The sequence below is a fragment of the Tachysurus vachellii genome, chromosome 14 (genome assembly GCF_030014155.1).
Source record: "Tachysurus vachellii isolate PV-2020 chromosome 14, HZAU_Pvac_v1, whole genome shotgun sequence".
Taxonomy (NCBI): domain Eukaryota; kingdom Metazoa; phylum Chordata; class Actinopteri; order Siluriformes; family Bagridae; genus Tachysurus; species Tachysurus vachellii.
The window spans coordinates 3,880,784-3,894,757 of record NC_083473.1 but is presented as its reverse complement, the minus strand read 5'-3'; positions in this window follow the sequence as shown (position 1 = coordinate 3,894,757).

The window sequence follows — 13,974 nt, the reverse complement described above, 5'->3', positions numbered from 1 at the left end:
TATCAAGTCACTATGATATTAAAATCTGTTCAGAAATGATCATCGTTAGGACATTTCTGATAGTGGTGTAGATTTGAATGACAATTTCAGAGATAGTGTGTGTGTGTATGTGTGTGTGTGTGTGTGTGTGTGTGTGTGTGTGTGCGTGTGTGCTCCTATTCCTGTGTGAGGTGTTTGGTCTGCCTGTAATTACAGTCGTGACCCTAATGGAGGTCAGAAGTGTAGAAATCTAGAGGTGTCAAGAAAGATCGAGCGCCCAAACATCTCATGTTGTCTTGCTCTTTTACCCCTCTCTCATACACACACACGCACACACACTCCTCGTGTTGTGCTGGCTCTGTGTGTATTCAGCTCATCAGCACTGCAGAGTCATCAGAGAGTTTTTTTGCTGACTGTGCTTCTTTTTTCTTCTTTACTTTTTGAAAATCGAAGACGGTATATCGCACGTCTCCAATCTCAGGCTGGATTTAAGAGATGGGGTGGAATAATGAAGAAAGTAATCTTGTCGTCTACATAACTAATGTTTTCTCTCACTTTCTGCTTCTACAGTAGGACTTAATGTCCAGTAATTAATCAAGGACATCATGGGTTATTTTATTTACCTCCGTTTATCTTGATGTGCTGCTTCTAACAAACAAAAGTTTACGTCATCATGTGGTATACGGTATAATAGGTTTAAATCACATAATATTATGTGGCTCACTATACAATAAGCTTACATCATGAAATATCATTTGGTACACCGTCTACTAGGGATGTCATGTACGTTCATGTGGTACATTATCTAAAAGATTTTTGTCACAGATCATCATGTGGTACAACATAAACTAGGTTTAAGTTGCATTTTAAAGGTGGGGTCTCCGATTTTTGAAAGCCAATGTTGACATTTGAAATCACCAAAACAAACACACCCCTAACGTAAATGGCAACTAATGAAAAGAAATGTGTCTTTATCATAGCTGAAGGGAAGAACAATACGATTGCAGATAAACAAACAAGCAAAAACGACACACAAGCATAATCATGTAAAGGACAAAGGCATATATTAGTTCTGTGTAACAAAGCAAAACCAACGTTACTCACCTATCGAGAAGGAAAAAAGCGCCTCGGCGTCTTAAGTAAAGTTGGTCACATATTCACAGATTGGAGTTTCCCGAGTCAATAACTCCTGAGCTAAACACTGTTACTACACAAAACACGGTTGTAGCTGCGTCTCTACATTACTACGATAGAAAAGAGGTGTTATTTGTGTAGTAACAGCGTTTAGCTCAGGAGTTATTGACTCGGGAAACTCCAATCTGTGAATATGTGACCAACTTCCTGCTCCTTCAGTTCTCTCCAGCACTGGAAAGCTGATCCTATATTAACACGTCCTACTTCTTACCTTATCGTAAGACTTTCTTCTCTTTCTTTCTTTCTTTGTTTTTATCCTGCATGTCGATGTTAAAACCGCTTTCTGCTAATGTCACACATGCGCACTGAACACTCTCTCCGCCCATATCGACAAGACACGCCCCCTTTCTGCTCATTGGCTACAGGTTTGTTTTGATTTTGTTTTGTTTGTCGTCCCGACTCAGTTTTCTGAAGCATTTCTCAAAAATCGGAGATCCCACCTTTAAGTTTTGATCATATGGTATCATGTGGTACACCAAGTATAAGGATTACATCACATAGTATCGTTGTACACCATATACTAGGTTTACATCATATGGTATCATGTGGTATATAACACAAATTTTATGCCACATATACAGTAATCATGTGGAACACCATACACTAGGGTTATAGCGACGATCTTTTTTACCTTCTTCTCAGAGAAACATTTGCTAACAAGAAATCACTAACAGGCAGAGAGTGAAAAAAATAAATAAAACAGGACGTTTCAACATTTAGAGAATGGCCTCGTGTTTAAGTGCAGGAACGTTTGGGTGGATAATCAAACAGCTGAGTGCTTATGCTTGTGTTCTACAGTAGGTCCAAAATAATCCAGAGCACATGGCAGTCTCGCTGTCTCCATCACTGTGAATGAGTTATGCACGCGTCATCTTAGCTGTTTCTAAAAACCATTCACCACGACTTCATCAAACAAGTTAATGATCCAGTAAATACTGATCATTAAGCTGAGATTCATGAGGATTCATTTGCGCTTTGTTTATAGCTGCTGCGTTATGGGATTGATTTGCTTTATTCTTAGTCGGTGTGTCATTGCGAATTCACTTTTTATTTAAGTTGAGCATGAGTTCGTTCACTTCAAATTATTTATTAGTTGGGCTCGCCTCCACGCACAGCCTGGGCTCTGGAACCCAACTCCTTGAGAGAGGCTGGGCTCTCTACTACTCTGGAGTTGCCAGCGGTGAGAGGCGGCGGGCTGGTGTGGGCTTGCTCATAGCCCCCCAGCTCAACAGCCATGTGTTGGAGTTCACCCCGGTGAACGAGAGGGTCGACCGGGGACTCCGTTGTTCTACTGGGGGACTTCAACGCTCAACGCTCACGTGGGCAGCGACAGTGACACCTGGAGGTGCGTGATTGGGAGGAATGGCCCCCCCAACCTGAACCCGAGTGGTGTTCTGTTATTGGACTGTTATTCTGTTATTGTTCTGTTATTGCGGCTGTGCGAGCTGTGGCCGTAAGGTCTCCGGTGCCTGTCGTAGCGGCAATCCCCGAACCCGGTGGTGGACACCGGAAGTAAGGGATGCCTGGTTGGCTCGGGGGACTCCGGAGGCAGCTGATAGGTACCGGAGGGCCAAGCGAGCTTCAGCCCGGGTGGTTGCAGAGGCAAAAACTCGGGTCTGGGAGGAGCTCGGTGAGGCCATGGAGAAGGAAATTCTGGCAAAGAAATTCTGGCAAACCGTCCGGCGCCTCAGGAAGGGGAAGCAGTGCCCTGCTCACACTGTTTACAGTGAGAGAGGGAATCTGCTGACTTCGACTGGGGACATTCTCGGACGGTGGAAGGAGTACTTCGAGGATCTCCTCAACACTGAGGAAGCAGAGGCAGAGGGCTCAGTTGAGAACTCATCGATCCCCCAAGCTGAGGTCACTGAGGTGGTTGAGAAGCTCCTCAGTGGCAAGGCACCGGGGGTGGATGAGATCCGCCCTGAGTACCTCAAGTCTCTGGATGTTGTGGGGCTGTCTTGGTTGACACGCCTCTGCAACATCGCGTGGCGGCTGGGGACAGTGCCTCTGGACTGGCAGACTGGGGTGGTGGTCCCTCTGTTTAAGAAGGGGGACCGGAGGGTGTGTTCCAACTACAGGGGGATCACACTCCTCAGCCTCCCCGGAAAAGTCTATGCCAGGGTACTGGAGAGGAGAATTCGGCCGATATTCGAACCTCGGATTCAGGAGGAACAATGCGGGTTTCGTCCCGGTCGTGGAACACTGGACCATCTCTATACCCTTACCAGGTTGCTGGAGAGTTCATGGGAGTTTGCCCAACCAGTCCACAGGTGCTTTGTGGATCTGGAGAAGGCATTCGACTGTGTCCCTCGTGGTGATCTGTGGGGGGTGCTCTGGGAGTATGGGGTCCGGGGCCCTCTGCTAAGGGCTGTCCGGTCCCTATATGACCGGAGCAGGAGTTTGGTTCGCATTGCCGGCAGTAAGTCAGACTTGTTCCCAGTGCATGTTGGACTACGGCAGGGCTTCCCTTTGTCACCGGTCCTGTTCATTATTTATATGGACAGGATTTCTAGGCGCAGTCGGGGGCCGGAGGGAGTCCGGTTTGGGGACCACGGGATTTCATCTCTGCTTTTTGCAGATGATGTTGTCCTGTTGGCTTCTTCAAATCAGGACCTTCAGCGTGCACTGGGACGGTTTGCAGCCGAGTGTGAAGCGGCAGGGATGAGAATCAGCACCTCCAAGTCCGAGGTGGCTTGTCCCCTTCAGGTTGCTGGAAAGCTCCTGCCTCAAGTGGAGGAGTTTAAGTATCTTGGGGTCTTGTTCACGAGTGAGGGAAGGATGGAGCGGGAGATCGACAGGCGGATCGGTGTATCTTCAGCAGTGATGCGGTCGATATACCGGTCTGTTGTGGTTCTTCCACGGCCCCGGATAAGCGGTAGAAGATGGATGGATGGATGGATGGATGGATGGATGGAACTCATTGGCTTAGTGGTTAGCACGTTCACCTCACACCTCCAAGGTTGGGGGTTCGATTCCCGCCTCCGCCTTGTGTGTGTGGAGTTTGCATGTTCTCCCCGTGCCTCGGGGGTTTCCTCCGGGTACTCCGGTTTCCTCCCCCGGTCCAAAGACATGCATGGTAGGTTGATTGGCATCTCTGGAAAAATTGTCCGTAGTGTGTGAGTGTGTGAGTGAATGAGAGTATGTGTGTGTGCCCTGCGATGGGTTGGCACTCCGTCCAGGGTGTATCCTGCCTTGATGCCCGATGACGCCTGAGATAGGCACAGGCTCCCCGTGACCCGAGGTAGTTCGGATAAGCAGTAGAAAATAAGTGAGTGAGTGAGAGAGCTAATATTTTGAACCGATGTCTAGGTTGTAATTACAAGCATCAGAGAAACTACACAATTCAAAAGTCCTGCTTTGTAGCTCGTCTATACGATATCAGAGGCCAGACGTTTCCTTCTGAAGCCAATTCAATTCAACTGAATCTGACTTGTTCTGACTTCATTAAACACTGCATGAACTCTTTTCCTATTCATTTTATGATCCAGACCTGCTCTCTTTTTAAATAACGTCCTCTTTTATTTCTGTAGCTCTTTTAACGCTAGACGTCGTCGAGCAGCAGGAAAAAGATGTTCGGCACGAACAAATTGTGATGCCGCTTTCAGGCTAATTTGTGTATAGGACTTGTGCATAGGAATATGTGTGATAAGACTTCACATAGGATCTTACACACAGCTGGGTGTAATACAGTACAATTATTCAGGAACTAATAGGAAACAGCTAGACACATTTGCATGAACAAATGACGGGGTGGATAGTAAAAAAAAACTTTTACAAATAAAAAAAATCGTACAACGATCAGGCTGAAGCCTGATTAAATATCTTGTTGGGGTTGCACGGTGGCTTAGTGGTTAGAACGTTCGCCTCGCACCTCCAGGGTTGGGGGTTTGATTCCCGCCTCCGCCTTGTGTGTGTGGAGTTTGCACGTTCTCCCCGTGCCTCGGGGGTTTCCTCCGGGTACTCCGGTTTCCTCCCCCGGTCCAAAGACATGCATGGTAGGTTGATTGGCATCTCTGGAAAATTGTCCGTAGTGTGTGTTTGTGTGAGTGAATGAGAGTGTGTGTGTGCCCTGCGATGGGTTGGCACTCCGTCCAGGGTGTATCCTGCCTTGATGCCCGATGACGCCTGAGATAGGCACAGGCTGCCCGTGACCCGAGGTAGTCTGGATTAACGGTAGAAAATGAATGAATGAATGAAATATCTTGTTAATGTCATATTTTCTCTTCTCCTTTCTTTCCTCTCCTTCCTTCCTCTCCTTCATCTCGGTCCATCTCAAGAGTGAGCTGGTGAAAATATCAAGAGGCTGAAGATCGACACCAGCGTCATCTTTAATGATTTTCCACCAAAGTTCTACATAATTTATTATGAATGAATTAATTCCTTAATTAGGTAATTTCTAAAGTTAGAGTTTTTCATGTCCAGAGTTTAGTCTCTCTTTTTTGGTCAATGGTTCAAGTGACCAGAACATGCTGGTTAAGTTCTGAATAAAAATAAATAAATAAATAAAAAGCCTTATTTGAACCCAAAATAAAAGGGGGTTATGATTTTAGTTTACACGAGCGTGTGATCACTGCAGGGCTATCGAGTGTCACGCATGTGGGTCTTTTGTCCCGCTCTCCCGCCACACATCGTATTTCTCACGCAGAAAAACTTACTATTTATCATATATTTAATAAGCCGCAGCACCCAAAACGTATCAGTCCACACCGCTGTCTCTATGGAACCGGGCAGGAATCAAGTGCGTCTCACCTGGAGCTCTTAGTCGAGCCTGACACTTATCAGGCAATCAAAAACAGAGGCTACACAATAACCAATCAGAAAATAGCACTATTGTATCTGGGTAAGATTTAACACAACAACCAATAAAAAAAAAAAAGTTTTTTTTTTCTTTATTTTTTTCCTTTTTTTTTCTGTGTGGGGGTGGGGTAGGGGTGGGGGGTTGTTGTAGTTGCGGGGGGTTGGAGATGTCACGCTTGCCTGTCTTCAAAACTTGAGAGCCCTGTCACTGTGTTACAAAAAAATGCGCAAAAAAAATGCAACAGAATTTGATTTAAACACGCCAAAATCTGCACATGTGAAAACACCCCTAGGAGACTTTTTTCCTGATTACAGCAGCAGGTACAAGTTTAGATTGCAGTAGAAGTAGAAGTGATTAGCGTGAACATCGGTGTTACATAATTTGCCTCGAAACACTGAAAAAAATGGACCTTGAAAGCCGCTGTTTGCTGCACGCTCACCACTCTGGAACACTACCAGGCGCGTGACATACGGACTGACGTCTGTTTTTTCATCTTCGCCGTGTACGAGGTCGAGGACGTTTTGCGTGTCCTGTCCATCGTGGATCACTCCAGCAGCTATATGTGCACAAGCGACACTTCTAACACAAGGCCACATCAGTATGCTGAGCAGCGTTCATTTCAGCACACAGCTCTCTCATCCAGCACTAATCCCACTTCACCACCCGGGCTCTCTGTCATTCCCTCGTTCTCTACTCTCTCTTCCTCTGTCTTATTCTCTTGCTTTTGCTCTCCTGCTTCTTACATTTTTTCTTAACAACAAGGTTTTTCAAGAGTTCTTTTGTAACTTGGTTTGTATTTTTATTTTAATTACAGCGACCTGTTCTATTCTTTCTTGCATATACACTGTAATTATACAAGCCATCATACCAGATTAATCATGCTTCAGTAAGAGTAAAGTAATTAATTAATTAATTAATGTATTTATTTGTTATTTAAATACAGAAATAAATAAATAAATAAATAAATAAATAAATGTAGAAATTTTTATTTATTTATTCGTAGAACATCGGGCACCAAGGCAGGATAAACCCTGGATGGAGTGCCAACCCATCACAGGGCATGCACACACACACACACTCTCATTCACTCACACAATCACACACTACGGACAATTTTCCAGAGATGCCAATCAACCTACCATGCATGTCTTTGGACTGGGGGAGGAAACCGGAGTACCCGGAGGAAACCCCCGAGGCACGGGGAGAACATGCAAACTCCACACACACAAGGTGGAGGTGGGAATCGACCCCCACAACCCTGGAGGTGTGAGGCGAACGTGCTAACCACTAAGCCACCGTGCCTCCCTTTATTATTATTATTATTATTATTATTATTATTATTATTATTATTATTATTATTATTATTATTACTGCTGTTGTTGTTCTTGTTATAAAATGTATTCCTATTAAATTACAATGGGACCGTTTTTAAAGTAAAATAAATAAATGAGTACATACATTTTTTAGAAATGAATAAATAATGAGTTGAAGAAGCCACTCTGACTCTCTACTGGGATCAACACAGCTGTCCTTTCTCTTAAGCCTGCTCTTTAATCATGATGAAGTTTTACGGGCTTTTAGTTAAGTGTTATCCAAAATGGATTCTTTAATTCAGACACACACTGAGACTTCCTGTGTAGCCATGTTGTTTAAAATGTTATAAACAGAGAATCTCTGCAGTTCTGAATTAAATTTGATTCAATTCTATGGTTATTTACCTCAGTCCTGTTGTTTCGTAGTGTGAGCTTGAGTGCTGTAAATATACAGGAAGTGAAAGGTGAAAGTTCTCCATCCAATACCAATTACTGTAAGGTGAAATATATTGAGATATCAGGATATCAGTTCTATACATAATCCATCCCAAGGAGAATCAAAGTAGTTCTGGTGACTTGACAGATCTCGTCAGATCTCTGTTTTGTTATCTGTCTATATTTCAATGTGATCCTTACATCAATACATTTGTTAGACTGTATATTTATAATCACACCCTCCAGTGTCACCCATATGAGGATGGGTTCCCCTTTGAGTCTGGTTCCTTCCTTACCAGTTTAAGGGAGTTTTTCCTTGCCACTGCTGCCTGAATCACCTCAGACTTGCTCATTGGGGATAAATACATATACATACATACATACATACATACATACATACATACATACAGTACATACATACAGTACATACATACATACATACATACATACATACACATGTATGTGAACTATATATATATCTTGAATTTTTATTATATTAATTCTTTATATTTCTTCTTATGTTTACCTTCTGTTCTTTGTTTATGTTCTGTAAAGCTGCTTTGAGACGATGTCCATTGTAAAAAGCGCTATACAGTAATCCCTCACCACTTCGCGGTTCAAGTTTGCAGTGCAAATAAAAATGCAAAAATACCGCCATATTGGCAGCCGTATTGCGGAAAGCAGCGTTGTTTCATCGTGATGCGCGAGAGAAACGGTTTCCCAGGATCCCAGACAAAGAGAGAAACTCTCTCAGAGGCTTTGTACATACCCACGGGCACTCAGACAAGGCACGTGATTGGTTCCCTGTGCGAGATCGACGAATGAGAGCACGAGTGGATGTATCCCGTGAGCTGATTGGCTGCGCATCATCACATCCTCTCGCAGCTTCTTCCCTTGTTGTATCTCGCCACTCTCGTTCACGCTGTCAACTGTGTCTCGCGTATCTAAGTGTTGTGTTCGAAATGAACTTTTCGTTAAGCCCTTACAATGCCTCCTAAGCGCCATGTATAATATTAAGGTTTTATAATTAAATAGATTTAAGTGAAATATATATATAAAGTATAAATATACATATTTTAAACATTTTAAACATTCTGGTACACACACACATATACGGAAATTCCTAGGGGGGCCAATACTACTTCACGGATTTTCACCTATCACAGTGGGATCCGGTCCCCATTAACCACAATAAACGAGGGATCACTGTACAAATAAACTTGAATTGAATTGAATTGAATTGAACTGAATTTCCAAGTGGCACACCACAATGCTACACCACCAGGATAACCCTCACCAAGGGGATACAACCTACAATAAGATTTCCACTGAAAGCTTTTCCAGGGCGAGTAACGAGACCATCAGAGCAAGGAGAAATACTACATCTGCTGTAACAGCAACGTCACATCTAATGTAGACAGTGGATGACATTTGTTCATCAGTTTGGACTCGTAAAAAAAAAAAAAAAGAAAAGAAAACTCTTCAGCAGATACGCTGAGGTTCACATTTACAGTAAAATGGCCCATAGAGACCTTTTTTTGGCTTAACAGGCATGAAAAAGAAAAGCAGATCACAGTGCCGTGCTGTGACGGGGTCTGTTTTACAGATTCCAGTAAGCCTGGTTTCAGCAGCAGTGAGTTTCACAGTAACGAGATTCACAAGGGCGCTGAATCTGATTGGGGTCATTAAACATGAAAAGGCAAGTCTGACAGGAAAAAATAGGATATCCGACCTCATAATGCCTCCATAATTATATGTATTATTAGATGCTGAAGCCAGCTGTTCATTGATTAGAAAGGGATTTTTTTCCAAACGAAATACAAGAACACATTTTTATTCATGAAGATATAGAAGGTATATTTTATTAATCTGTAAAAAAAAAATATATAAAAAAAAGATTCTGTAAAGCTACGTTTGAGGCAATGAGCTATAAAAAAAAGTGCTATAAAAATAGAACTGAATCGAATTGAATTGAATCTGATTAAGGCAGTTTGTCGCCGCTGTGGGATGCTAGCAATAGAATTTATTCGCTTCCTGTGATCGCTCATGTTATAGCAGCTATAAACTTAATTTGAGCACCAGCTTGTTTTATTTGTTTTTTCCTTTCTTTAAATTAATGCAAGAAAAAAAGAAGCTTGGCGTATTTCTGAGAAACCACAACGCATCAACTTATCATTCAAAAAATAAATAAATAAATAAATAAATAAATAAATAAATAAATAAATAAAACAATTGGTTAATTTTGCTGTGATTGACGCGGTATAGAGAGTAAGCCCCTCCCACTGCGTAAAAATCACAGCCCTATTTTACCCTTGGCTTCAGGTCATCACGATAAGGACGCGTTAAATATAAAATACATTACATCACATTAAATTACAACCTTTGAAGCTTTTATGAAGGTCGGTGTTGTCCTTCATGTCTATTTAAATGTAATTACTGTATTATACAATACATTATATTATCTCTTTGGCGAGCGAGAGGTTTGCAGATGTCAGTTTGTGTGTGTGTGAGAGAGTAGTTAGGTTTAAAAGGAAACTAGATTACTGTTTTTTATTTTATTTTATTTCTATTCACATAAAAGTTTCAAGCATCAGAACTCCAGATATATCTGCACACCCTTTAATTCCATTCATTCATTCATTCATTCATTCATTCATCTTCTACCGCTTATCCGAACTACCTCGGGTCATGGGGAGAAAAAAAAAACACTAAAACAACGACTTTACTTGACAAGATGAGAAAGCGATAAAATTGTTTTTAAGCATCAGGAGCTAAAACTAAACTGTTAATTTCTAATACTGTAGCATGCGTTTTGTTATAACAGCTCTCCGGACTGAACAAAATTTCAGTTGCTGCCAGGCTCAGTGTTATAAAAGCCATTTTCATGACAGTGAAGGACAACACAAAGCTCTGAGAGTGTAACGTAAAGGTGCCAATTTACTGGTGACAGCATGTCATCTGTCTGAAAGCAAGACTTCCTCGGATATTCATACACAAATGTCCGTACCGCTTCCCTTTTTAAGGAACCTCCACTTATCTCCTACAGACAGGACGGAAATAGCATGTTTGTCAGGAGTGAAGTAAACGAACTGTCTAATAGAATCTACAGCACTCTCACATGCAGTTGATCTAGATGTTCTACATGCAAATTGAGAGCAGACCCCATACCATAAGAGCTGGTTGTTTACTTTCTCTCGTGTAAGACATGTGAGCAGATTTATGACTGACCTTCATACATTTCAGTTCAATTGTACTAGTTTAGCAAACTCAACAATAGTTATTGTATCAAAGCAGCTTTACAGAAATAAAAAATAAACAGGATGTAAATTGTACACTTTAAAGCAGCGGTGTCCAATCTTATCCACAAAGGGCCGGTGTGGGTGCAGGTTTTCATTCCAACCACGCAGAATCCACACCTGATTCCACCTGTTTAATCGGTTGTTCTTGGTTTTTAGTAGACTCTGGTGTGGCTTCTGCTTGGTACCCACACCGGCCCTTTACGGATAAGATTGGACACCGCTGCTTTAAATGTATCCCTAATAAAAAAGCCAAACATGTTTTGGATGGTAGTGAGGAAAAAACTACCTAAGATGATATGAGGAAGAAACCTTGAAAGGAACCAGACTAAGATGGAACCTTGGTGAAAAGGGTAGTTTGATTTGTTGAAGTTAACAACGGTTCACTGATGTAGACTTCGTAGCAGCGTCGTCAACGGAAATTGGTGGCTCAGTAGTTAAGGTTTGTGAGGTGCCAAACAAGCTTCTTCATTTGTATTTGTAACTGATAGAAGAAGAAAATGGAAATGTACCAGTGGAATGAAGGGTTCTGAAGGATCTCTGTTACTTGTCGTTATTAAACTAATGAAATGAGGAAAGTGAGGGGCAAGTAGAGCTCATCTACAATCTAGAAAGCTTTTCTTGATTGTTGTCACAGTTCAGTGGTCTTCACTTTTTTTTTCATGTGAGCCACACTGATAGGACAAAGTCAATAGGAGAGCCACTTTCACTGCAAAGTATGCCAAGTTATTCAGTCTTAAATAGCTTATCTGCTTAAATACAATGTACAATATTGCAATACAATAATTACTTAAAAATCATTCTTTATTATGCACCTGTCAAGGGTTCGATCTGTGAAAGACAAATACTGTAAAAATTCATCTGTCCACTTTTCTTGAAATTTTCTATGCTCATCTTGTATGACTCGTGCCTTTCTTTTTTTAGCAGGTGCGGACTCTCTGCAACCTCCGTCTCCGTCTTCCTCTTGAGTTATTATTATATTATTATTTGTAATAGAGCACATTTGTTTTTCTATGCTTCCCTGAATGTTTTTAATGTTATTTAAATGAAAAATACATTTTCACCACATGATCATATCATCGTATTATTTACTGCCATGCGAGCCGCATATTAAAGCTTGGCGAGCCGCAGGAGGCTCGCGAGCCGCACAATGAGTAACACTGTCACAGATATACCTACTTCCTGAAGGGAGGTTCTTGATCTGGTCAAGTCTTTTTTTTGTTGTTCTTGACCTGAGATCATTAAGGTGTTTGTTCTTTTTTCAGAAAGTATCACAGTTGATTTGACCAGAGTTAATGTTTACTTGACATGCTTTACACCAGTGGTCTTCACTATTTTTTTCATGCGAGCCACACTGATAGGACAAAGTCAATAGGAGAGCCACTTTCACCGCAAAGTATGCCAAGTCACATTGCTTTGTTGCTGTTCATTTTGTGCACGGGATTGTTTGATAAGAAATCGATCCATTTTTTAGTCCGTGTGTACAGTAAACACAAGTTGTTAACTAGCATGAAACACAAACTAGCTTCTGGCAGGCCGCCAAAAACTGGCTATTGCGCAGAACGCAGTGAGTCAGTGACGAGTCAAATAATATATATAAATATATATTATTATTTGTAATAGAGCACATTCGTTTTTCTTCCCTGATTGTTTTTAATGTTATTTAAATGAAAAATACATTTTAACCACATGATCATATCATCGTATTATTTACTGCCTGTCACGAACACGGGATAAAACGGACCCAGATGCAGGATAGACAAATAAACGGGGTTTAATAACAGAAGTACACAAAACATGACACGAACTAGAGACAGGACCAGACAACAGTTGATTCCGCGCTGCACAAAGCAACGCGGCACAGTTAAATAGACAATGATGATAACAATAGGAATCAGGTGTGTAGAAACGGGGGGGAGCAGACAAATGCGGGGCAGACACGTGACGAGGAACATAAACAATAGGCACGTGTCCATAGTCCGGGCTGAGTCCTGACAGAGCCATGCGAGCCGCATATTAAAGCTTGGCGAGCCGCAGGAGGCTCGCGAGCCGCGCAATGAGTAACACTGCTTTACACTGACAGCAACTGATAGCATCATTTTTTTTAGCTAACGTCTATATAAAATATGAGGGAATAGCATAAACCTGGTCGAACAGTTGAACAACAAATTGTCTTTTAACTTTTAGTCCCTTAAAAATGGAGGGAAGGCATGTAAAGAGCTGTAATTCCTACACCGGTCATCTGATTTGGATGTACTGTAAATACCATCAAATGAAAACTGAAAGTCTTCTTTAACAACCTCAACTAAACTTAGGAAATTTGTCGATGTCCAAATCCTATTGGATTTGACTACATGCAGCACTTTACCTAACCAAAGAACTGTATCCGGGCCCTCACGATGCTGGCAGGTTGGTAATGAAATCTACAGCAATGGGAGCAGAGGCATCATGCTATGGGTAGTGGTTTTAATAGACCTCTGTCCAAGGGGTTTTGATTGGGCACATACCTGACTGACAGGCTTTCAAAAGTATGCAGTGCCGCACTCAGTGGATGCCTCGTGGAATTAATTTATTGCTGGGGCCATGAATGTGTTAAATTCAGGCTGAGGTTTGCAGCCATATTTGATCTATGAACACATTTTATTAGTGGACTTTCTGGTCTGTGCTCTACTGTATGTATGTATTTCATCCATGATTTCCCTCCCTACCACTTTGCAGGTTACATTATTTTGTGCAGGACATTCAACTATTGGGACGAGAAAGGAGTTTATGTTTGACGCAGGTCAATATGTGAGAGTAAAGAATTTATACATGTTCAAAAAGTTGAAGAATGTGTGCTTAGATTTCACCATTTCTCTAAAGGCTGTTGAAAATCTTTTTGAGAATTACATTGGCTGTAAATTGAGTGCTGAAGTGCCAATTATAAACTAATGAAAATTTCCTCATTGCCTGAACCATT